This window comes from Panthera uncia, chromosome X, assembly GCF_023721935.1.
Source record: "Panthera uncia isolate 11264 chromosome X, Puncia_PCG_1.0, whole genome shotgun sequence".
NCBI classification, from domain to species: Eukaryota; Metazoa; Chordata; class Mammalia; order Carnivora; family Felidae; genus Panthera; species Panthera uncia.
Window position 1 is genome coordinate 9,186,896 of NC_064817.1, and position 24,852 is coordinate 9,211,747.

The 24,852-nt window shown below is 45.9% G+C and overlaps 1 pseudogene; it reads right to left on the minus strand.

Annotated features, from left to right (window-relative positions):
- The window catches only part of LOC125932342 (40S ribosomal protein S6-like), a 44,942-nt pseudogene extending 41,771 nt beyond the window's left edge, over positions 1–3,171 (minus strand).
- Between the last annotated feature and the right edge of the window lie 21,681 nt (positions 3,172–24,852).

Sequence of the window (24,852 nt, forward strand, 5' to 3'; positions counted from 1 at the left end):
GGGCATTCTTATCATTGATTCCATCCTTAGCAGAACGTCCTGTATCTAATTCAGGGTCAGTCTGCTTTCCATTCTATTTGGGAGAGCTGGCCCCTCCCCAGAAGGCCACGTACTAGGTGATCAGAGGGTTTCTGGAAAAGCCCTAAGACGCCTCATTTTAGGTCCATGAGTCACTTCCTAGATACACTTAAAGTCTATAAAATGGGCCTTAAAAATTATCTGCAATCTATTCCAACCTTTCATTTTTAAGAAGGATCTATACAGCCTATATTTTTTAATGACAATTTGGGGAAATAAAAAAAAATTGTTTGAATACATAATCCAAAGAATACTAATGTTCCTTTGCCTGATGCTGGTAAAGCAGGCAAGGTGTTCAAAGGAAATCTTATAAAATACATTTAGATTTCATTTTGATCTTTAAAACAATTTTTTGATGTTTATTTTTGAGAGAGAGAGAGAGAGCGAGAGAGAGAGAGAGAGAGAGCATGAACGGGGAGGGGGCAAAGAGACAGGGAGACACAGAATCCGAAGCCGGCTCCGGGCTCTGAGCTGTCCACACAGAGCATGGCATGGGGCTCGAACCCACGAACCACAAGATCATGACCTGAGCTGAAGTTAGAGGTTTAACAGACTGAACCACCCAGGCGCCCCAGATTTCATTTGGATCTTCAAGCCACGCATGAGGCTACGATCTCCACAGATGCCAGGTTTGGGAACATGTCGATTTTATGGAACAGCACTAAAGCAATTTTCCTGTGATTATTCATCAGCTGCCATTCCTGAAAATTGTAATTGCAGTGAAATAGAATGTTCTCAAATCATGATGAGGGGAGGCAATGTTCTGTGATCTGGAGCATGCAATGCCAGCGAGAAATGCAGCATATAATCTGAATATCTTGAATATAAAATGAAAATATTGCTAGGGCGCATGAGGCCAACATTCTTCAGTTATTCAAAAACAGTTTACAATATTTTGGTCCTTTGAACACCAATGGTCACATTCTGATGGGATCCCATGTAATCTTCCGCGTGTTCTAGTTTGCATATTTGATTATGACATTCCCACCACTATGGAAACAATCATGCTTATGTGCATTTAAAAAGCACTCTTAACAATGAACTCTTTCTTTTCCCCATAAATGCACAACAACAGCCCAAGCTGAAAAACAGGGATGGGTCTCTGTGTAATGTTTGAATGTCTTCGTTCCATTCACAGCATTAGTGCTACGGTTATCTGTTAGTTTGGTATTGTTACGTGACAAACGACCCCAAACCATAGTAGTTGAAGCCAGCCAACATTTATTATGTCACCACTTCTGGGGAGCAGGAATTCAACAGCATCTCAGCTGGGTGATGGCTCTCGGGCTCTTTTGGGCTTGCGGTCAAGCTGTCGACCAGCAGCAGTCACCTGAGCATGTGAGCGGGGCTGGAAGAACCAACTTGCAGGCTCCCCCACGGGGTTATTGGCATGCCCCTGTTCCAGTGGGCTGATGGCTTCAGGTCCTCCACAGGACTAACCAAAACACAACAGTTTGTTTCCCTTAGAACAAGCCATCTTTGAGACCCTTCTTGCCATTCTTTTGGGTATATACCCAGAAGTGGAATCGTCGTACTCTGTCGTGGGGGTCCCACCATCTTACAATCTCGTCAACAGTACACCAGGGTCTCAATCACTCACATTTTCACCAATACTTGTTTTCTTTTTTCTATTCTATTCTTTCCTTTCCTTTCCTTTCTTTCCTTTCCTTCAGCCATCGTAATGGGTATGAAGCAGTTGTATCTCATTGGGGTTGTTGACGTGCATTTCTCTAATGATGAGTGATGTTGAGCATCTTTTCATACGCTTGTTGGCCATTTGTAGAAATGTCTGTTCCAGAATTTTGGCCGTTTTTAAATCATGTTATTTGTGAGTTGTTATTGAGTTGTAGGGGTTCTGTGCTCTAATTATTCACCCTTTATCAGGTAGATGATCTACAAAGATTTTCTCCCATCCCATGGGTTGCGTTTTTAGGTTTTTTTGTTAACTTTTGAGTTAGTTTTTGTTGATGATGTCCTTTGATACACAAACTTTGTATTTGTTTGCTTGTCGATGTCTGGTCTTATTTATTTGTTGCTGTTAGAAAATCTCATTTTTGACTGGACTCAGACCTGGAGGTAGTTCTCGAGAGACGAGGGGCGCCTGGGTGGTTCGGTCGGTTGAGCATCCGACGTCGACTCAGGTCACAGGCTCACGGTTCGTGGGTTCGAGCCCCGTGTTGGGCCTGTGTGCTGACAGCTCAGAGCCTGGAGCCTGCTTTGGACTCTCACTCTGTCTCTCAAAAATGAATGAATGTTAAAAAACATTAAAAAAAAAAAAAAAAAAGAAGAAGTTCCCAAGACTCAAAGGACAGTCTCCGTCTCTTGGCAATCTGTTCCTGGCGTTTTTCTTTGGCCTCCTTCATTCTCTTGGCCAAAAGTTTAGCGTGCTCTGCAGTCTCTTCCTTATTTTTCTTAGTATGCTGTTTCTTCAGAGTGATACACCGACGTGTCTGTTGGAAGACACGTGGAGGAAAGAGATGCTGAATCTCGGGCGCTTTGGTTCTAGGTTTCTTCCCTTCTTTGTTTAGGGGCTTTTTCACAACGTATCGGCAGACACCATCTTCTTTAGAGAGACTGAAAAGTCTGAGGATTACACTAGCTCTTTGGGGCCCCAGGCGACGAGGCACGGTAGTACTAGTGAGTCCGAGAATATCCTTCTCCCCTGCTTTCTTTCTTTTTTTCCACAATGACCAAGTTGAGAACACTGAGATTGGCATCCCCAATGCATCCCCGGGGCAGATTTGTGCTTTCTTTCTCCAGTCCTCCTTGGTCTGGACTGGAGATGCCCCGACGCAGGTACAGGCAGACACGGCCACGGGTCAAGACACCCTGCTTCATGGGGAAGCCTTATTTGTCATCGTCACCACTGATTCGGACCACGTAACCCTTCCATTTTTTACTCAGAGCATCCACAGCGACTTCTGTAGCCATATGCTTCTCACCAAAAGGTACGAAGTTTGCGTTCATCATTCACTCCAATGAGTTTCTGGCGACCGGTAGCTGGGAAGGAGATGTTCAGCTTCATCCTAAAGCTGCCTACCGCCTCCAAGGTGCCATGAGAAAGAGTAATACACAAAGTTTGAGAGAATCCCATTTGTCCGTTATGACTTTTGTTTTCTGTACTTTTGGTGTCATTTCCAAGCAATCATTGTCAAATCCAAAGTCATGAAGCTCTTCCTTTATGTTTTTGTCGGGGAGGAAGATGGTCCTCTGCCCTCCCAGGTCTTCTAGCTGGGCTTAGAATCAAATTGATATGAGACAGATTAACGGGAGAAGCTCAAATTTTATACTTTATTTTTTTTCTAATGTTTATTTATTTTTGAGACAGAGAGAGACAGAGCATGAACGGGGGAGGGTCAGAGAGAGGGAGACACAGAATCTGAAACAGGCTCCAGGCTCCGAGCTGTCAGCACAGAGCCCGATGCGGGGCTCGAACTCACGGACCGCAAGATCATGACCTGAGCTGAAGTCGGCCGCTTAACCGACTGAGCCACCCAGACGCCCCGAGAAGCTCAAATTTAATAGCATATGTACAGAGAGTCCACAGGGACAGGAGATTCCGAAGACAATGAGGCAACACGAAGCTCATATGAGCTAAGGAAAAACACGGGGGCCTGAGGACACGAAGGGAAGAAAGCTCATTAGCAAGAAGGTGAAAGATGTTTGGCAAAATAAGGTTGCCCTATTGTGCATATGAGTCTCTTAGGTAAAGGGGAGTCTGTTAATAGCTGTCTTCCTGGTACGGGCTCTCCTTTCCACGGGCAGCGTGGGCAGTTATGGGGGAGGCAGAGAGCTTTTCCTGCGTCTGCTGGGTTTCGATTACTTTTAAGTCAAAATAATCTTTAGGCCAAAGTGGCACATTTTGGGGCATCTCATCCTGTACCCCTTTAGTTAATTTTTGTATATGGTATAAGAGAAAGGTTCAATTTCCCTCTTTTGCATGTGGATATCCAGTTTTGCCAACATTATTAGTTGAAAAGACTAGCCTTTCCCCATCAAATGGTCTTGGACCTATGTGGAAGACCATTTGACCATACAGATGAGGGTTTATCTGGGGGGCTCTCTATCCTCTTCCATTGGTCTATAAGTCTGTCTTTATGCCAGTACCACCCTGTTTTGATTACGATAGCTTTAAGATATGCTTTGAAATCACCAAGTGTGGGACCTCCAACTTTATTCAGCTTTTTCAAGATTGTTTGGACTATGTGGGGTCCCTTGAGATGTCACATGAATTTTAGGATGGATATTTTTTTTCTGAAAAAAGTACAATTGGGATTTTGATAGGGCTTGTATTGAATTTGTAGATCGCTTTTCAATCGTATTGATATCTTAATAATATTAAGTTTTCCGATCCGTGAGCACAGATGTCTTTCCATTTATTTAAGTCTTTAATTTCTTTCAGCAATGTTTTGTAGCTTTCAGCGTATAAATCTTTCACCTCCTTGGTTAAGTTTATTCCTAAGTATTGTTTTTGATGCTATTGTAAATATTTTAAAATTTTCTTTTCAGATTGCTCATTGTCAGTGCATAGAAACACAGTTGGTCTTAGCACGTTCACTTTGTATCCTGCAACTTTGCTAAGTCATTTATTAGTTCTAACACTGTTTATGGGGATCTTTTTAGTTTTCCTGTATAAGCTCATGTCCTCGGCAAACTCCTTCCTGTCCAATTTGAATGCCTTTTCTTTCTTTCTCTTACCTGATCTCTCTGGTTGGGACTTCCAATATTATGTTGAATAGAAGTGGCCAGAGCGGGCATTCTTCTCTTGTTCATGATCTTAGGGGAAATTTTTTGTCTTTTACTACCGAGTAGGATGTTCGCTATGGGATTTTCTTTTCTTTTTTAATTTTTTTTTAATGTTTATTCATTTTTGAGAGAGAGAGCATAGGGGAGGGGCAGAAAGAGAGGGAGACACAGAGTCCAAAGCAGGCTCCTCAGCACAGAGCCTGACACGGGGCTCGAACCCACAAACTGTGAGATCAGGACCTGAGCCGAAGTCGGACACGTAACTGACTGAGCCCTCCAGGCGCCCCAGCTATGGGATTTTCATATGTGGTTTTTATTATGTGGATGTACTTTCCTTCTACTCTTGGTATGTTGACTGTTTTTTATCATGAAAGGGTGTTGGATCTTGCCAAATGCTTTTCCTGCATCGATTGAAAGGATCGTGTGGCTTTTGTCCCACATTCTATTAATTCTCATATGCTGAACCACTCTTATATTCGAGGAACAAATCCCACTTGGTCGTGGAATATAATCCTTTCGATATGCTCTTAAACTGGGTTTGCTGGTATTTTGTTGAAGATTTTTGAGTATGATATCATCTTAAGTAATTAATTTGCAATGATCCCATTTCTAAATAAGGGCACATTCAGCCACCACGAGCTGTGACTTCAACATCTCAAACCCTTATGATTTCTGCCCCAAGTGCCCACACGCTTTATTTGAGTTCTGCGGTTCCAGAGAATTGCTTTTCATTGTTTACAGAGGCCCTTTGAATACAAACCATTTGTATCATTCCCTTGATTCCCACCCCCACCCCCTGCTGTGGAAACCAGCCACTTTTGTACAGTGAGTTCATTTTTAATTCAAGAAAAAACAAAAATAAATGATTGGCATGTAGGTCAGTTTCCTAGTTCTGTCTCAGTTCGAAAACAAAGGATCAGGGCCCAGCTAGCATAGCGTAGTTCGGTTCTTCCTTAATACGGCCCTCATACATCAGCTCATGTGCATTTCACCTGGCTCTTTCCTTGTGACCCAGCGATAATAAATTTCCCAAGGTCTGACTCAGGCTAAGTAAAAAGTCCAAATTTCTCACGTCTTGGGTGAATCTTTTTTTTTTTTTTTTTACTTTAGGTACTTTATTTATTTTATTTAATATGAAATTTATTGTCAAATTGGTTTCCATACAACACCCAGTGCTCATCCCAACAGGTGCCCTCCTCAATGCCCCTCACCCCCCTCCCCGCCCTCCCACCCCCCATCAACCCCCAGTTTATTCTCAGTTTTTAAGTCTCTTATGGTTTGGCTCCCTCCCTCTCTAACTTTTTTTTTCCTTCCCCTCCCCTACGGTCTTCTGTTAAGTTGCTCAGGATCCGCATACGAGTGAAAACATACGGTATCTTTCTCTGTATGACTTATTTCACTTAGCGTAACACTCTCCAGTTCCATCCATGTTGCTACAAAAGGCCAGATTTCATTCTTTCTCATTGCCAACTAGTATTCCATTGTGTATATAAACAACAATTTCTTTATCCATTCATCACTTGATGGACATTTAGGCTCTTTCCATAATTTGGCTATTGTTGAGAGTGCTGCTATACACATTGGGGTACAAGTGCCCCTATGCCTCAGCACTCCTGTATCCCTGGGGTAAATTCCTAGCAGTGCTATTGCTGGGTTGTAGTGTAGTTCTATTTTTAATTTTTTGAGGAACCTCCACACTGTTTTCCAGAGCGGCTGTACCAGTTTGCATTCCCACCAACAGTGCAAGAGGGTTCCCATTTCTCCACATCCTCGCCAGCATCTATAGTCTCCTGATTTGTTCATTTTGGCCACTCTGACCGGCGTGAGGTGATATCTGAGTGTGGTTTTGATTTGTATTTCCCTGATGAGGAGTGACGTTGAGCATCTTTTCATGTGCCTGCAGGCCATCCGGGTGTCTTCTTGAGAGAAGGGTCTATTCATGTCCTCTGCCCATTTCTTCACTGGATTATTTGGTTTTCGGGGGTGGACTTTGGTGAGTTCTTTATAGATTTTGGATACTAGCCCTTTGATGTGTCATTTGCAAATATCTTTTCCCATTCCGTCAGTTGCCTTTTAGGATGAATCTTATTTGACACTTTGGAGAATCTTCTGACCTCACTAAACCAGACCGCTTTCTCTACGGAGACATGTATTGTTAAAAATGAACTTCGTATGGTTTTTTAAGAGACTGTGTTTTTCTGCCAGCCTGAGATTACTGGGAGATGTTAGGCATATTGTTGAGACTAGGGTATAAAATCTCTCAAAGCACTCAAGAAATATAAAGGGTCTCTCATCACTTTGTGGTGCCTTTCTCTTCAGGAAATATCTCTGGTGGTCTGACCTCCCTCTCATGCCGTCCTGGAGCTCTGACCAGTGTCCTACACCTTGCAGACCATCGTCTTTCACCTCACCAGTTGAGAGCCTTTACTCAAAGCTTCAACACGTGGGGAAGAAATTTTCCACTGTGGGAACATTTTCATTTTTCAAATTCAAATCGCAGCACAGCCCTACGGTTAGAAGAGTGGCATTTCTAACTAAGGTGACACCAGGTCACACGCACACTAGAGATGAAATCATTTCTGCTGTTGGCTGCACTTGACAGACTGAACAAGATCCTTCTGAAAAAGTAGGCATTGGCTCCTAGCATCTGTCCATGTTCCTGTATTCTTGCAAAACATTCATATCCCACTTTCTTCCGGGAGATTAGGAAGTAACAGGATGACTTTTACAAAATCAAATATCAGATGTTCTTACGCATCAGGAAGAAAGTTAGAATGTTTCTTCCAGCTCACGCTGGCCCATAAGATCTAACTGTTCAAAACTCAGGGATGTTGTGAGTTGACTGAAATCACGTTGGTAGCTTGAAATCAGCCCTGGTGAAGATATGTACACCATGGAAATCAGCCAACACAGAGAAAGGAGCGATCGCACTCCTGGCAGAAACTTCAAGAACATGTTGGACTTGGAGCTAGGCCTCGAAGTACAGGGAGGAAAGGAGGTCGAGCAGGCGAGCAGAGTGAAGGTCATGGAAAAGAAGCGGTAAGTAGACAGAAGGAAATCTGCGGATAAGAACAGCTTGCGCGGAATGAGAGACTGGGGTGATGGAGGGTGCCCTGCAACTGCGCGGCCCAGGACCGTCTGCGAAGACTTTATATACATTGCCTCGTTCTTTCCGTCAAGACTGAGAGGTGAGGCTCCAAGAACTAGGGTGACACAGCTGGATGAGTCCGTGTTTGGAACCCAAACCCAGTCTTGCATCGCTTGCCCAGCGTTCTTCCCACGGTCCCATGTTGATTCTACTCGTCTCCGTTATAAGGCATGTAACACAGAGAAACAGGGACGAAAAAGGATTTTAAACAAGGCATAATGTAGTACACCCCAGCTGGCTTTAAACGGGCAACTGTGCTGTCCTGGGTGGCCTTGAATGGCAGTAAAGTCTAACTTCTAAGTAGAATCGCTTTCAAGAGTTCAGATACAATTTCTCTGCAAGGCGTCCAACATACCCAAGCCCACAGCTTTATTGTACTCAGTGCTGACTCTTAAAACAGGAAACAGAATTATAATCAGAGCTCAGTTTCTAAGAAAAAGAACGCCCAGAACGAGGAAAAAATAGTGCTATCTAAACCACGAGGGTTAGAGTCTTAGGGCCTCTGAGAGTCAACATTTCTAAAAGAAATATTTTTGTTCTCTTCCCCATACCAGACACGAACCCTCAAAAGGGATAAACAAGAATTAAACTTTCAAGTTGAAAACTTTCCACTAACCTGAATCCCACAAACAGTGTTGAGCGAAAGAAGCCAGGCGTGAATGCAACACTTGACGATTGCATTTCCATCCAGTATGAAAAGCAGGGAAAACTGACCTGTGCTGTTAGAAGTCAGCCCTGTGGTCACTCTCGGTAGGTTGGGGGGTATAGGGCCAGGAAGGGGGTCACAAGAGAGCTTCTGGGGTATAGGTGACAGTTTCTCCACTGGGTACCCTTTATGCAGGTATGTTCACTTTGTAAAAAAAAAATTCATCAAGCTTCCACCTATCACGGGCACATTCTTCCTGATGTGTGGCATGCTTTAATAACAAGGTACTTAAATATTTCCTGCAATGAACATGAAATAGGCTAGAGCCAGGATTACCGTACTTTACGAAACAAGTAGTTTTTGATGCTAGGAAAACGCTCAACGATAAGAGAGCAGAGTACTGGAATTCTGGCCCCAGCAGATGTCGGGGGGCAGGGGGGGAAGCAGTTGAAGGAGGTTCTGCGGGAAGAGAGCCATGCACACGGGAGCAATGGTACATCCCAGCCTTCCACACGGGCGCCAGAATGTCGCGGAAGGATACTCCAGAGGATTACAGGCACAGTAGGGGGCCCGCGATGGCATATCATGTCTGATATTAAACTGTAACAGATAATATCAGGATCTGGCCCGCTCTGGGGCCATTTTCCCATTATTCAGCTGATTGGTTGCCCCTTAACGTATTAATGCAGAAGGAAATGGTCCCAGATAAAAACAGCAAAGGCCCTTCTCTTACAGGCAAAGTAAAATGTTCAAGCTTTAGTCCCTCAGTGAACAGGCTACGATTTAAAAAGCAGGGTGGAGGGCCCCTTTCATTTCACGCACTGACTCCTCTTCCTAACCTGAGCGAATACTCAAGCTCATGGCATTTTTTTTTTTTTTTTTACCAGAAAGAGGTTTATAATTTAAGAGACATACTATGTCATCATCTCCCTTCTAGGTTTGCTAAGCCTTTACTTGTACCAAGTTAGATCATCAGAAAGTGCTTTTTTTTTTTTTCTTAAGTTCATTCATCTGTTTATTTTGAAAGAGAGAAAGTGCAAGCGGGAGAAGGGCAGAGAGCGAGAAGGAGAGAGAGAGAATCACAGGCAGGCTCCCCACTGGCACCGTGGGGCGTGAACCCATGAACTGTGAGATCATGACCTGAGCCAAAGTCGGACGCTTAACCCACGGAGCCATCCAGTCGCCCTGATCCTCAGAAAGTTCTGTACCATGTTAGGTTAGTTTCTTACCTCTCTGGAGCAGGTGTCTGATTTTTCTTTTTTTTTTTTTCTGTGCTATGGAGCCCGACGGTGGTCTGGTGAAGTCTATAGGACCTTGCCCAGAGTGAGTATTTAAATGCATGAACAAAACACATGGAGTGTTACAAAGAAACCACTTACTCTGAAATTCAGTTATCAAGATATTTCAATATAGCAACATGTATGCTTCTTAATTAAAGCATTACAAACAAGAACTGCCTGCGTTCTAATAGCAATTGTACTTTCAAAGTAAGAATGAGGGGTGTCTGGGTGGCTCAGTCGGTTAAGCGTCTGACTTTGGCTCAGGTCACAATCTCACAGTCCATGAGTTCGAGCCTCGAGTCAGGCTCTGTGCTGACAGCTCGGAGCCTGGAGCCTGCTTCGGACTCTCTGTTTCCCTCTCTCTCTCTGCCCCTCCCCCACTCGGACTCTGTCTTTCTCTCAAAAATAAATAAACATTAAAAAAAGAAGAAGAAAATATCTATAAAGGCACCTGGGTGGCTCAGTCGGTTGAACATCTGACTCTTGATTTCAGCTCAGGTCATGGTCTCATAGTTCATGAGACCAAGTGCCACATCGGGCTCTGTGCTGACAGCACAGAACCTGCTTGGTATTTTCTCTCTCTCTTCGCTCCTCCCTCCATCCCCCCAAATAAATAAATAAACATTAAAAAAGAAGAAAAGAAAATATCCATGATATTGCTTAACAATCTCCATTTTAGAACCTGTTCTTGGCCAATATTCATGCTAAGTAGCCATTTGACCATAACATTCTTGATTTTTTTTTGTAAAACTATTTAAATCATCGTGTAACGTGTCACGCAAGGTCTCCCGAATAAAGGATTTAGATTTTAGCATTAAGAGAAACCGCCTCTGGAAACTAAGAAGCTTCACGCATAACTGTCCTGCTTACATTTTCGGCCACGTTAAATTTTCTTTTTCTTAAGAGTAACTGTATTAACCTTTGTAGCTCGCGTATTCAACTTCTCTGCTGCTTTACAATTTTCGTTTACGGCTCCTATTATACACAGCCAATCTCGTGTGTGTGTTTATTGGAAATTAGGGTGTGCGTGCGTGTGTTTTGAGAGGTGTGGCATAAATACAAAAATACAAGTCATTGTTCCATTGCACCCGGGGCTGCCAAGCCACCGTGAGGATCTCGGTCTTGATCTCCGGACCCTGTGACTTTTCCTAGCCCCCCAGTACCTGCTTACTGCTTCATTGTGTGTTGACAAAACCAGTCAACGCATTAGACACTAAAGCCCGGAAAGACAAGGGTGGAAGGTTTTATTTCTGGGGACAGATGAAAATGACATCTTTTCCGAAGGAGGTTCGGAGCTAAAAGCACACGTGAGCAGCCAGGCAGAAAGAATAGAATCTTCTAAGGATAATGCGTGCATCAAACCTCACATCACTCAGGTGTGGAAAGAAAATTTCGTTTATGCTCTCCTTGCTAAAGAAAGGCTGAAATGGCCTTCAGGTACAGCAGTTTGACTTTTTATCTAATCTGTCCATCACATGAGGGTTTGAAGGTGCCTTGTGACAATTCTGAGGCATTAGAATGGTGGGTAGTTTAGGAAAAGACCAACTCCCCTGCTCAAGGGAGCGCCAGTGAGTTTCTCTCTTCTCTCTGGAACATTCTGGAGATTTAAAGTTTCATGTGGATAGGGAGCACCTGGGTGGCTCAGTCGGTTAAGCGTCGGACTCCTGGTTTCGGCTGAGGTCATCATCTCACAGTTGGTGAGTTTGAGCCCAGCGTCGGGCTCTGGGCTGACAGTGCGGGCCCTGCTTGGGATTTTCTCTCTCCCTCTCTCTCTGCCCCTCCCCTGCTCACATTCTGTCTCTCTCTGTCTCTCAAAACAAATAAGTAGGCTTAAAAAACAGTTATATATCTCTCTCTATATATATATCTACATACGGATATAGATATATGAAGCGTATCTTTTATGTTACTAAATTAATCAGTAGTAAGGCCATGCATGATAAATATAGACGGTTGAGGGGCACCTGGGTGGCTCAGTCAGTTAAGCATCTGACTCGTGACTTTGGCTCAGGTCATGATCTCATGATTCTTGGGATCGAGCCCCGGGTCAGGCTCCACACTCACAGCATGGAGCCTGCCTGGGATTCCCCCTCTCCCCATCTGTCTGCCCCTCTTCTGCTCATGCTCTCTCACTCTCTCCCTCAAAGTCATTTAAAAAAAAATGTTTTTTTTTAATTTGATGTGGATAATTCTATCCTCGGTTCCAGTTAGCTGTTTTCCACCAACTCTATTTCCTTCAAATATACACATACGTACCACAAATTGGATTCTTCCAGGATCTTCCAGGATCTGAACACTTGGATGAATTCATGATCAGGAAGAAGAGTTTACCTTGAGGTTGGGGGAATGGGGCGGGGGGGGGGGGGGGGGGGGGGGAGGGGAAGCCAGCGCAAGCTCTTTGTCAATGTCATGTTTTCAAATATTTGCAAACCCTGGTAAATAACAACCATAAGGTTTAGAACTAATCCGCACTGTCGTTGACTATGGGTTTGTTGTTATGTGAGAGAGAGAGTGGTTTCCAGCAGACATAGGAATTGCCTTTGGAAAAATATTCCAATGCAGAATAGCACTGGGTAGGCTGGAGCCCCACATGCCTGTGTCCTGTCGTCAGAGGACACGGCAGAGGGTCCAGAGTTCATCTCGGGTGATGCCATGAGATGTCTTCGTGTTCTAATCTTTCCACCCCCGTTTAAACGTGATTTTTTTTTTCTTATATTGATTTCAATTTTAAAATTCCAGACTTAGGGAGAAAAATTAGAAGAGTGATATATTCATTATTTTTAAAGATGTTAAAGTGACAGAAGAAGTCTTATCGTTCTGATTTACGAAGTTCCATGTACTGCCTGCGTGATATATAACAAATCTACTGGCTGGGTCGGAAAGGGGCCTCACACGACAGCCAGGGAGAGGATAAGCAGGGCACAATAATTTTCTTCGTCCTTATTTAGCAAATGCCTTGGGTGTAATTTTCTTCTCTGTTCAGCTTGAGAGTGACTCCAATTTGGAAGCAAGGCCATCCTTAAATATGTTCTCCATTCCTCTGCCTCTATGAAAGGGACAGCGACAATACATGACTCCTCCCTAGAGGCAGGACCATCCTTAATTGTTCGCTCCAGTCTTCTACCGCCACACTTGAAGCAGAAGCATGGGTCATGCCACATGGGCTTCTTGGGTAACCATCAGGGCCTAAACACTTTTAAATCCGCATGTCCACTCTGGTCAGGCAGCAAGGGCGCGGGATGACCTTCACAGACTTTAAAATGGTCTTCCCTTGGGGCCAAGGATGAAGAAAGCTGTTAAGAGTTCCCTGGAGGGGCGCCTGGGTGGCTCAGTCGGTTGAGCGTCCGACTTGGGCTCAGGTCACGATCTCGCGGTTCGTGAGTTCGAGCCCCGCGTCGGGCTCTGGGCTGATGGCTCAGAGCCTGGAGCCTGCTTCGGATTCTGTGTCTCCCTCTCTCTCTGCCCCTCCCCCGTTCATGCTCTGTCTCTCTCTGTCCCAAAAATAAATAAACGTTAAAAAAAAAAAAAAAAAAAAAAGAGTTCCCTGGAGAAGTTCATGACTTGAGGGTAGACATCTTAACACTTTCGTCAACGAAGACACCGGGAGTTGCCTGTGCCCCGTGCACCCCACAGATCTCTGGGCTCCCGTGACATTTGTGCCCGTACAGTTGTCACATTTTCAGCTCGGCAGGATTAACCAATATAGACACAAACCCGTCGTACTATCCTTTGTTTCTGTACAAGACAGCGTTTTTACAGGACTTTCCTCCTTGTGAGAGCGAAACCTGGTATAAAAGCACGCAGTGGGGGTTGGATTATTTAGACAAGTGGTCTCCCCATTTCTTCAGAAATGAAAAATCTCTCACTCAAAATGCAACACCTCTCCGCTGCCTATGAGGGAAACCCCAACCTATGAGCCTGGACTTAACAGCTTCTGTGCTCTGGCTTCTGAGTCACATCCCCCGCCCTGTCCCGTTACATGGCACACGCCAGCGGGACTCATTGAGAGTAATGCCCTCAGAATGCCATTCTCTCCTTTGTTTGGACCCTCACGCATACCATTTCCCCACAATGACTTCCCTGATTTGTGTGCCTGGGAAACTCCCATTCATTCTTCAAATCTTAAGCTCCAAACCTTCATATCCTATCGTCCCAGGCCAACAAATCCTCTCCCCTATTCTCCAGACGCTTCTTCCACGTCTGCCTGCAAAGGTTCTCAACCTTGGCTGCACGCCCTGGGCTCATTACATCACAATCTCTGGAAGTGAGACCCAGAGATCAGTATTTTTTTTTTATTTTATTTTTTTACAGTTTACTTATTGAAATTTGAGAGAGAGAGAGAGAGAGAGAGAGAGGGAGGGAGAGGGGGAGAGGGGCAGAGAGAGATGGAGGGAGAATCCCAAGCAGGCTCTGCACCATCAGCATGGGGCCCAACACGGGGCTTGAACCTGAGAACCATGAGGTCATGACCTAAGCCGAACTACCCAACCTCCTGAGCCGTCCAGGTGCCCTGAGACGTCAGTATTTTTTTTTAAACCTCTCCAAGCGATTCCAATGTTTGAGGGCCACTGGGGTTTTTTTCTTCCCAAGTAGAAGACTCCAGACAAACACATAGAGCCTGAGCGGTAACTCTCCTCGAAATGTTTTTCGGTCACGAATGAATTCTTTACACAATAACCCTAGGAAGCAGCAAAAAATGCTTTGTCCAAATCGAACTGTTTGCATATTCTTATCGGCAAGTCTAATTGTCGTATTTCGGAATATGTCTGTCTTTTGCAAACCACATTCCCTCGCTTTTAGAGAAGGAAGGGGGCTGTCATTCCAAAACTGCTATTGTACAGTGTGGTTGGACACATCTCACTCATTTAGCACAATCAGAAAAAAAATGAAAAAGAAGATTAAGAAGTTAGTTCCTTTCAAAAACAATCGCCGTCTACAGTGGGGACACCGTGCGTAAGTGTCTGGTATTGTACCTGGTCCTTGACTTATGCTCAGTGATGGCGGCTGATATCATTATGTGCTTCCTCTTTGAGGAAAGGCTACCTTATATATATATATTATAAATATATATATATTATAAATTATATATATTTATTTATTAACGTTTATATATGTATATACGTTTATATATGTATAACGTTTATATATGTATATACGTTATATACATATATAAACGTTAATTCATTACTGAGAGACAGAGCATGAGCATGAGCAGAGGAGGGGCAGAGAGAGGAGGAGACACAGAATCCGAAGCAGGATCCAGGCTCTGAGCTGTCAGGACAGAGCCCCATGCGAGGCTCGAACCCATCAACTGCGAGATCATGACCTCGGCCGAACTCCGACGCTTAACCGACTGAGCCACCCAGGCGCCCCTACCTTATATTATTTTTTAGTTTATTTATTCATTTTCAAAGAGAGGGGGAGAGAGAATCGCAAGCAGGCTCCTCACTGTCAGAGCACAGCCCGATGCAGGGCTCGAACTCATGAACTGTGAGATCGTGACCCGAGCCGAAATCAAGAGTCAGACGCTTAACTGACTGAGCCACCCCGGCACCCCAGGAAAGGTTGCCTTCATGACCCACCTCACACACACGAAGCCATCTGGCGATGACACTCCAAAAGGAAACAAGATATCTTGCCAAACGCTTCTTATCACTTAAGTACAGTCCATGAGATTTCCTGAGCGTTCGTCGTAAACAGAGAGGCGTTCGCAGCTTTACGAAGTCATTGGATATGCCACTGCCAGGGAGGGAGAACTTCCCGTGCCCTTCCAGGTCCTTCTAGCCAGACCGAGAATCATACTGACATGAGACAGATTAACAGGAGACAATCACATTTAATTTCATACTCACGGGGAACCCACGCAGCCACGAAATGCCCAAGACAGGCAAAATGAAATACGTGTGTCATCCGAAGCTAAGGAAAGGAAGGAGGCGTGTAGGACTTCAAAGGGGAGGAATGAGCTTCACGGGTAAAGAGTAAATGTTCGGGAAGCAAACGTTTGCGGGGCCACTCAGAAGCAGTGGGACAGAGGGGACTTCGATCAAACAGGTCTTGCCAGCTTCATCCCGTCTATCGTACCTAGTTCCTATCATAGCGTAGCTACGGGGACAGGTCCCTTCCTGGAACAGGTCCTCTTTCAAAACTCTTTGTAGGCAGTAGAGAGAGAGGCAAAGATCCTTTCCTGAATCTGCTGGGCTCTGATGGCTTTTAACTCGAAATAATCTTTATGCCAAAGATAAAGCCCATCCTGGGGTGGCCTGGCCCTGGCCCCTACACTACCCGTGACACAGAAAAAAAAAAAAAGTTCCGTTCCACGTTTTCTCCCTCCATTCGGCTACCGCTATGTAACGCCTGCTTCTCTACTCTTCTTTTTTCCCATAAAGCGCTGGCTTGACATCTACCCAAAAAGCCTTCCAACTGGCTGTTCCAGGACTAGCCGGCTACGTCTCGGGGTTAATCACACAGCTCCGCGTCCACGCGGTCCCTTCTCTCCTGGGTTCTGTGCGTCCCCACCCCCGGCTGAGTCACTCCGACACGGTCACGTTAATTGCCGCCACCTGAATGACTGTCTTGGGGCAGGCTGCCTTTGTCAAGCAGTAAGCAACGTGTTTTTATGCCATAGCATTTTAGTATCCGCGGTACAAATCGCCTCTTGTGATGTCTCAGGCATAAATTAAAGGGAGAGCTTTCCAAGTTATGATGACAGTACAAGCTGAATTAACTGCGACTCTCACCAAATAACTGTTGTCAAACACCGACCTCTGCGCCTCAGAGCCGAAAGATAACGCAAAAACGGAGTCTGGGATGTAGAGGAACGATGGCTTTATTGCTTGGCCGCGCAAGCAGGCTGTGGCCTTCAAATCCTGCAAGGCTTCCCGGAGGAAGGGGCCGAGTGGTTTACAGGGAGATACAGCATCTAGCCGGTTTCCACAGGAATTGCGTCTGTACCTCCTCAGTCGTTTTCAGGGTGCCACCGGGTTCTGGAAACAGAAGGGCTAAGAAGGCAGGAGAGGAGGCGTGCGGAAGAGAGGAAAAGGCTGCTTGAAAACTGGGCCTCACGGGAGCATTAGTGCAGCCATTTTGATTTTTGTTCAACTTTATGCTTGTAAGAGGTTTCACAAGTATACGGTTATTTACTTTTTATCCAACTCGGGATGAACTTAAAAAAATCATTCTGTTTTCAGTCCTTAGTTTTACGCTTTAGTAAGCATCACACGCTCACTCAGTAATGTGTTCATTTTGACAATTAAGTGTTTTGTAGTATGGGTTCATAATTGCGATCGTAACTTTTCATTGACTAGGCCTCCAGGAGTTGCTAAAGGAGACACCGAAAACCAGACCTTCCTGGCATAGACTGGCCAGATGTTAAATAAACCCCTCTCCTCTGCCTCATTGAGTGCCCACATTTCCCAGCTGCCCTTGAACTTGGGTGTGGCCATGTGCCTACATTCTAATCGATGAAATGCCGACAGAGGTAGTGTGGATGAATTTCAGGCCTAGCCCATTCCAGTCCTTCTTTCCTATTACCCGTGACCTTGGAGGCCATATGTTGAAAACAGCAGAACCACAAGAGAGAAGAAAGCTGGGTACCAGAATTACCACTGGGAAGAGTGTCACCCACCTGTCAGGAATACCCTCTTTTGGGCCTTCCATGAAAAAGAAAGAAATTTCTCATTTTTCTAGGCCACTGAGATTTTGGATGCATGTGTTACAGCATAGTTTTACCTTAGGTAGTACACATTTATGCTCAAAAATACGCTCAAAAATAGTACATTCAAAACTAGTACACTCAAAAATAGTGTTATATTCCCCCTAATAACGGTAATATATTTTCATCGTTTACTATTGGAAAATACTCCACATTGGCACATTAATGTCACCTGAAAGATGCTTTTAGAAATAAATCTCTGATGATAACTTTGTCAGTCAGTCATAACATCCTTTCTTTTTCCTGAACATGGAAAGTAAAAACAAAACACAAAACACACGCAAAAAAAGACTCCCTCAGTTAAGATGTGTTATTCTAGGGGCCCCTGGGAGGCTCAGTCGGTTAAGCGTCTGCCTTTGGCTCAGGTCATGATCTCGCGGTCCGTGAGTTCGAGCCCTGCGTCGGGCTCTGTGCTGACAGCCCAGAGCCTGGAGCCTGCTTCGGATTCTGTGTCTCCCTCTCCCTCTGCCCCTCCCCTGCTCATGCTCTGTCTGTCTATCTCTCTCTCTCTCTCTCAAAAATAAACATAGAAAAAAAATTTTTAAAGATGCTTTATTCTAATTAATGTCTCAGCAATGACAAAGGTTATGCTAATGATTCAACTAACAGTGACTTAAGCAGCCTTGGGAATTACAATTTTCTCAGGCCCCCAAGACATGATGCACTATTTCAGTGACATTTCTGCTTTACAACTAGGATACAACTTTGGCTCTGCCCCAAATTCTCCCACCGTGTGTCAGTACGTGCGGAGGTGGAACCCATCATGCAGTCAAGGCTAGATATGTTAAATCATGGTTCGTAGGACACAAGGGTATGAAATGTTCGTGCCGTTATATGCAGAGCTTTATACCTTTTCAGGGTCGTGCTCTTGTCAGACAACTCGAGCGGTACTGTGCTTTCACTCAGGCAGCAAACATTCAGGAAGCACTGACCAGGAACTGTCTAGATGCTTGGGGCACGACGCTGAGTGAGCAGGAGCCTTGATGACGGAAGAGCTTTTAGGTCTGGGCAGAGGGCAACTAATTCCTGTGAGGAAGGGGATGAGAAGATCTTCAAAGACAAGGTTATACCTGATAGAAGTCTGGCAAGGATGAGTGAGAGCATAAGGATAAATGAAGGGAACGCATCCCACGTTGAGAGAACACCAGGGACCAAGACGGGAGATACGGAATGAGGCGAAACATTTGGGGAACGAGGAGTTCGTTTTGGCTGGCGTGCAGGGGAAACGTCGGGAGCACAGAATGGGGGCTTGGGGAGGTAGACTGGGGTCAAGTTAGGGAACCTTGAGTGACAGGCTATGCATCCGGAACATTTACTTTCTGTGTGCAAAGAGAGGTCAACACGCAGAGACAATAGCAGAGGGCACATGTTCAGCAGCACAGTGGGTGACCTAATCATGTGAGGTTTAGGGAAAGTTTCTGGCACAGCATGGAGGATGGCCTAGAGTAGAGACGACATTCTGGAAGCACGGAGGCCGGCTAGGAGGCTGTTGGAGTACTAGAGTGGGTGAGGCGCCTGTTTCAGGAGAAGTTTCTGAGACAGAATCAGTAGGACTTGTTGGCCGTTTGGGGGCGTAGGGGCCAAGGGCAGGCTGACCCCAAATGTGCCACTTTGTATGCATGATGCATCAATACATTGATAATAACAAGAATACTGATTGTTCTAAGCAGAAGTTACTTAAGGGACAGCCTGCACAAAAAGGACACTCGGACCCTTCTCTGTCCCCCCTGAAAGCAGGAGCTATGTCTCCCATGCGAGAGGTCCCCTCCCATAGCAGGCAGTAAAGAGACATCCTTATCACCGGAGATGGGAAATTTAGAGCCCAGGAGGCTATATAAACAACCTGTGGTGTCTCCTCCCGATTGGGTGGGGGCCCCCCAATGTGGGGCCACCCGATTGGATGGAAGCCCACCGGAACAGACGGTGAAAGAATTCACCTGAGGCAGAACAGAGATAGAAGTTTATTGAATACACCATAAGGGAGCGGCGGGCGGGGACAGCCGAGGAGAGACTATCTGTCCCGGTGCAGTGGCTGGGGGCCTTATTTAGATGGGGAGCGTGAGGGGGTATGGGAAACGTATGGAACTTTCCCTTTTTTGGTACCTGTGCCTGGTTGTAAGTAACCCATCGTTCAGCTAGGGCTTATGGATATTTTGAGGCGGGTCCTCTAATGGGCCTGTTTGTATCAGCTCGGCGGTGGGTGGTCGGTGGTCGCAGGTGGCCGTGGGCCCTTTCGTCTTCCTTTACATTCCGTTGCTCAAGCCTGTTGCCGAAAATCAGCCTCTACGCAACCCTCGTTACTTTTTACTAATTTACTACCCCGGTCCCAATTCTGTTTAGAATTCCTTTTAATTGAAGCTCCCCAAATTCAGCTTTCTTTGCCCTGTCAATTCCGCGTACATTAATTGTCTCATTGTCTAAAGAGTATAAAAACTGCCTGCCTTGGTCATTCCTTTGGGTCTCAATGTCACGATCGGGCTTCTGTGCGCATGTAAGAAAATGGATTTTTTCCCCCTCCTGTTACTGTATCTCGTGTCAGTCTAATTCTGTCCAATTAGAGGACCTATGAAGAGTAGAGAAGAATGTTTCCTTCCCTGCGGGTATAACGGAGAAGTTCAAGCCGCCTGAGGTTTCTAGCTGGGAACTCCGGGTGGATGGGGATACCCTTAGTTGAGAGAGGAAACTTAGAAAGAAAAGCCAAGCACAGGGTGAAGCTAAAGAGATTGGTTCCTTTATTTTTTTTAAAAAAAAATTTTTTTTAACGTTTATTTATTATTGAGAGACAGAGACAGAGTGTGAACAGGGGAGGGGCAGAGAGAGGGGGAGACCCGGAATCCGAAGCAGGCTCCAGGCTCCGAGCTGTCAGCACAGAGCCCAACGGCGGGGCTCGAACCCACCAACTGTGAGATCATGACCTGAGCCGAAGCCGGACGCTTCACCGACTGAGCCACCCAGGCGCCCCTAATGAGCCTGGTTCTTGACATGTGGTCGTAAAAGTGCCTGTGCAGTATCCAGGCAGAGCAGGAACTAAAAAACTACACGGTGGATTACAGTCTCAAAAATGTAATAGTTCATGTTAATTGCAAAAGGAGAAAGGTGACTGACAGGGACGAAGCACGGAAGACACTGCCTCAACCCACTGATTAGTCAGCACCAAGGTCATGTCTCCTGATCCAACACGCTGATAAGGACACAACACCACTTATGAAATTCTCCTGCCAGAAATTTCCTAACCTCATTGTGGTCTTGAGAAAACATGAAACACCCCCCAACACGTTACTGAAAGAAAACCTCAGCTCCTTGCATTTTGATCCCAGACTTTCTAGTTGGGTTCTTTCCAGTTAGTCTCCTGGCTCAGGCAGAGCACCCTGAGGGCAGAGCATCCCCTGATGGGAACCGAAATTACCCGCTCAAGCAACAACCCCTGCCCTAAACCAGCAAGACCCCAAGTGATGGACCCCAAGACAACGATCAACTGGACCTTCACTGCCCACCTGCACCCGCCTTTGCCCCACACTTTCCTTATATAAACCCGGAAGTGTTTTCAGTCCTTTGGAGACAGCCTTTGAGACACTAGTCCGCTGTCTTCCCGGTGCTGGCCTCCCTGGAGTAAATCTCCCTCTTGTTTCGCTACCGCTCGATACTCTGCCTTTGGATTTTGTCAGCAGTGAGTGGCCGCACCTGGCCTGTCTGGGACCCCTGGAGCCGGGAGCTCTTGTCCCGCTGCATGCTGCCCTGTGTTCTTCAACAATGTCAACGCCATTCAAGACCAAAAAAAGCCCGGGCTGGGTCCTCTTGCCACTTCCCGCGCCTGCACGCACCCTGACTACGTGCACAACGTCTGGGCACCGCGCGACTAGACCTTGGGGCTCGTTGCTGGCCGATACTGTCTTCTTACTGTGCACCTGCAGGAACCCACCTGCCGGTCCACACGTGGTTGTGATGCAGTTTCGGGGTCTGGAGTGGTGGTGGGGTCTGGAGCCCATGGCCAAGAAAAAATTCTTGAGACGTCTCCGGTACCAAAAGGTGATTTTATTAAAGTCCGGGGACGGGACCCGTGGACAGAAAGAGCGGCAGTGGGGTTGTGAGGAGTGAGTGGTTACGGAGTTGGGGGAGGTAAAGTCAAGGGGAAGTTTCCAGAGGGATTTTCGTACGCTAAAGAGGATTTACAGATTACAGGAGGACTTGCTATTGTCCAGCTAAGGTTGGTTTCCCTCGAGGAAGGCGTTAACATTAAGCCAGTAGGGGGTTCCAGAGAGATGTTCTACTCTCTATTTGCCTTGAGTATTTGTCAATGGGCTGTAGATGATATGGAAATGTAATTGTACCTGCCATTTCCTTCTTGCCTTTGTTCCCACATCACCATGGAGGGGAGGGTGATGTTGGGGGCTATGAGTTTCTAGAGCGTAGGCTATTGGTAAAATTGTCTTTTTCTTGTAATTTGCTAAGACATTTGTAAACTGATGGAGACTCATGTCATGTATGACTGTGATCTCTACCTGTTAACCATCGGTTTTCCGTCCTTTCCTCTGTTCTTGGGCAGCCAGGAGTGCCTGAGGAGTGTCCCACACATCCCACCGGGGGGCCGGGGGGCACTAGCTTGTGCTCTGCCCTCAGCCCACCTTATGCTCCCTCATCAGATGGAGATTGGACAAATAAACGTTCCATATCCAAAGACATTTGGTTGGGCCTCCCTGGCCCCACCCAACCGCATAAAATAGAGCCTCAAAAACTTTGCCTCCCCATCAGCCTTGCATATTTTATTGAGATCCTGCATCACCAGGTGAAGGGGAGTAGAATTTGTCACCCCAGAATACGCCGCTTTGGCGTAAGAATTGTCTTGAGCTGCTTGTGGTGTGTTCTTGTTTTGTTGTTGTTGTTGTTGTTGTTGTTGATTTATTTTGAGAGAGACCGAGAGAAAAGCGAGGGAGGGGCAGAGAGGGAGAATCCCAAGCAGGCTCCACGCTGTCAGGGCAGGGCAGAGCCCCACTCAGGGCTCGAACCCATGAAAGTGTGAGATCATGACCTGAGCCAAAACCAAGACGCTCAACCGACGGACCCACCCAGGCACTTCTGGACCTGGCTGTTTTTAAGAGACAGCAGACACCGACGTTCTGAAAACAGAATAGAAGTTACCCTTTGTAAGAGACATTGACATTTATAAGGGCAAATCTCCATTGGTAAGGGTGTCTCCCTCACTGTACCGGGAAGAGTGAGATTGACCAAATCTCTAGAAACCTTCTCAATGAACGAGGCGCGGACAAATCTGCACCGTAACCTTAGCTGGCTTACTGGGCTTTGCTGGGTAACCTCCCATAACTGACTCCCTACCCCCGACATCTTTCTTTTGTCTTCAGCTGAACATCTTCAGCATTTAAGGTGGAGGCCTTGGCCCTTTCTGAGAGTCTCTCTCTCTTGTATGCATACAGGCGGTACACATGTTATTAAACTGTTCGCTTTTCTCCTGTGCGTCTGTCTTTTGATTACAGGAGTGTCTCAGTCAAGAACCCAGTAGAGTAGAGGGAAAATGATTTTTTCCTCCTTCACGAAGGGAGGGAAAGATAGCTGCTGATCTTAACTGCTGACGGGGCAGTCCAGCATTTTCCAGGAGATGAACTGTACATGGAAACTTAAAATTAAAAGTAAGAACAGGGGCGCCTGGGTGGCTCAGTCAGTTAAGCGGCCGACTTCGGCTCAGGTCATGATCTCTCGATCCATGAGTTCGAGACCCGCGTCAGGCTCTGGGCTGACAGCTCAGAGCCTGGAGCCTGTTTCAGATTCTGTGTCTCCCTCTCTCTGACCCTCCCCTGTTCATGCTCTGTCTCTCCCTGTCTCAAAAATAAATAAAACGTTAAAAAATTGAATAAAAAAATTAATAAAAGTAAGAACAGGTTTATCCTAAGACCTGTGCGGTAGCAGCCCAAGAAAATCAGATATGAGATACAGAGACTAGAGATCCAACACGTGGATTGTTGACATGTCTTAAAGAAAATTCCAGAACAAATGGAAGATTGGCAATATTTGGAGAAGAGAATACAATTTTCTCGAGCTGAAGAGAAAAGTTTCGTCTCCAAACAGGAAGACTCTGTCACGGTCAAAGCAAAATTGCCTAAAATTGCCCCATATCCGAGATATATTTCAAAGATAAAGAATGCCATGGATTTTCAGAATAAAAAAGAGTACCCACCAAGTACAAAATCGGGCTTCTCCGGGGTATCACAGAGTAACAGTGAGACAGGGACACTGAAGGGGCCCCATGAAAAACACGTGATGTTTTGCTCCTTTCCCCACTTCTATTCTTGCTGGGACTTGCCCCCCCCACCCCCCGCACCCCCACCCCGGCCTTACACGTGCCTTAACTCACGTCCTCCTCGTAAAGGTCAAGGAGTTAACGATTTCTTTGGAGTCTTCCAGCACAACAGATAATATCTAAGGAGTGACGGGGGGGGGGGGGGGGGTGTCCTCATGAACGTTTCCCAAGACCCCTGACTCCAGGGCACAAGTGACTTATGGAGGCCACCTGAGCCTTATATAACCATTGGTTTTCCTGACGGGACACGTACCCCAGACCACCGTCTTCGATAAAAACCCCAGACCCCGAGCAAAGACGAGACTCTCCTTTCTTTTCCAGGTCTTCCAGCTGCCCAGTCTGTACCTGCACTCTCTCTAGGTCTTCGGTAAACGCTGCTCTCAGTTCCATTCTCTGTGAAGCCAAGACCCTCTTGGCTGGTGCCGTGGGACCCCCTCTGGGTCCTCGGACCCAGCCAGCCTGCGTCGACGGGATACACAAGACGGACTATATAGTATTTTGAAGAGGAAGGCTGTGTGTGGCTCGATAACTCTATGTCAAGTCATGTGCAAAAGCTGCAGAAGTCATTCTCATTTATATACGAGCTATAAAGACTCCAGCCTAAGAAAATTCACCCACAGATGTACTCTGTAAGGGACTGAGTGTTTAATCAAGGGAAAGACTTTCGATGGCGAGGGTGAGAAACACGGAAAATAGGAAATCCGAATAATTATTGCAAATGTGGTCTAGAAGCACAAAAATGTTCTTAGAGATTCAACTCTTCCCCCGTTTTGGTTCCCTAAAACTATTTTATGTTATTGTATCTTCATTCATTTATTTCTTTTGAGAGAGAGAGAGAGAGCCCAAGCAGGTGAGGGGCGGAGAGAAGGAGAGACAGAATCTCAACTAGTAGGCTCTGCGTCATCAGCGCAGAGCCCGACGTGGGGGCTCGAA